Source organism: Procambarus clarkii, chromosome 16 (assembly GCF_040958095.1).
Source record: "Procambarus clarkii isolate CNS0578487 chromosome 16, FALCON_Pclarkii_2.0, whole genome shotgun sequence".
Lineage (NCBI taxonomy): Eukaryota > Metazoa > Arthropoda > Malacostraca > Decapoda > Cambaridae > Procambarus > Procambarus clarkii.
Window position 1 is genome coordinate 48,769,951 of NC_091165.1, and position 1,849 is coordinate 48,771,799.

Consider the following 1,849-nt stretch of genomic DNA (forward strand, 5'->3'; position numbering starts at 1 on the left):
AAACAGACAGAGAGAAAGATCTAGGAGTTGATATCTTGTACACCACATATGTACGACCAATCCTGGAGTATGCGGCCCCAGCATGGAGCCCGTACCTTGTCAAGCACAAGACGAAGCTGGAAAAAGTCCAAAGGTATGCTACTAGACTAGTCCCAGAACTAAGAGGCATGAGTTATGAGGAAAGGCTGCGGGAAATGCACCTCACGACACTGGAAGACAGAAGAGTAAGGGGGGACATGATCACAACCTACAAAATCCTCAGGGGAATCGACCGGGTAAACAAGGATGAACTTTTCAACACTGGTGGGACGCGAACAAGGGGACACAGGTGGAAGCTGAGTACCCAAATGAGCCACAGAGACGTTAGAAAGAACTTTTTCAGTGTCAGAGTAGTTAGCAAATGGAATGCATTAGGAAGTGATGTGGTGGAGGCTGACTCCATACACAGTTTCAAATGTAGATATGATAGAGCCCAATAGGCTCAGGAATCTGTACACCAGTTGATTGACGGTTGAGAGGCGGGACCAAAGAGCCAGAGCTCAACCCCCGCAAGCACAATTAGGTGAGTACAATTAGGTGAGTACACACACACACACACACACACACACACACACACACACACACACACACACACACACAACCACACACACACACACACACACACACACACACACACACACACACACACTCACACACACACACACACACACACACACACACACACACACACACACACACACACACACACACACACACACACACACACACACACACACACACACACACACACACACACACACACACACACACACACACACACACACACACACACAGCCTCGGCCTCGTAGGGGCCTCGTAGCCTGGTGGATAGCGCGCAGGATTCGTAATTCTGTGGCGCGGGTTCGATTCCCGCACGAGGCAGAAACAAATGGGCAAAGTTTCTTTCACCCTGAATGCCCCTGTTACCTAGCAGTAAATAGGTACCTGGGAGTTAGTCAGCTGTCACGGGCTGCTTCCTGGGGTGTGTGTGTGTGTATAGTGTGGAAAAAAAAAAAAAAAAAGTAGTTAGTAAACAGTTGATTGACAGTTGAGAGGCGGGCCGAAAGAGCAAAGCTCAACCCCCGTAAAAACACAACTAGTAAACACACACACACATATGCCAACGGACAAACCACGTTGAGAACACTGCTTCTCGTCCGATCAGCGAAGTTAAGCATCGTTGGGTTTGGTTAGTACTTGGATGGGTGACTGCCTGGGAACACCAAATGCTGTTGGCAATAAGGTTTTTTTACAGTCCAGTCGAGCCAGCCATAGTGGGAGGGGTCGATGGGTCGCGCTCTGCGATAAACGCCAATATTTTTGGATTAATTAAGGCTTCAGTGACGGATCACAGATCTTGGGGTACACACAAGTGTATAACCGCCTCGAATAGGAAAGAAAAATACCGAGATATCACTAGAGCTTTGTGTTAAACAGTGAATTCACCAGACAGGCCACGTGGGAGGGCCCACGAGGCTTTGCTTACATTTGGGTTTTAGATTTGGGCTCCAGTGATCAGTGGTACAGTAAATTAGTGAACTGTAACACAACGATACAGTGTCTGACTCCAGAGCTTTGTGTAGATAAAGAAGAACCGCCATCATCAATCTACTAGAACAGTGAATCACCACGTGGGAGGCGACGACGGATCACTATCGTCATTACTCGATAGTGTAATCGTCATTACTCATCTAGTGTGTGAGCGGGAGGCTGACTGGTAGGTACCCCTCTCTGGTCAATTAATCAGGTGTACAGAGTGAGGTAAAATATTACAAAATTATTGTTCAGGATATCATATATATTTAAAATC

At 47.2% G+C, this 1,849-nt stretch overlaps 1 non-coding gene across 1 annotated transcript; it reads left to right on the forward strand.

The window, feature by feature from the left end:
* Positions 1 to 1,158: 1,158 nt before the first annotated feature.
* Positions 1,159 to 1,277, forward strand: LOC123760238 (5S ribosomal RNA). Its single transcript, XR_006773126.1, has one exon. It is a non-coding gene; the product is annotated as a 5S ribosomal RNA (ribosomal RNA).
* Positions 1,278 to 1,849: the final 572 nt, after the last annotated feature.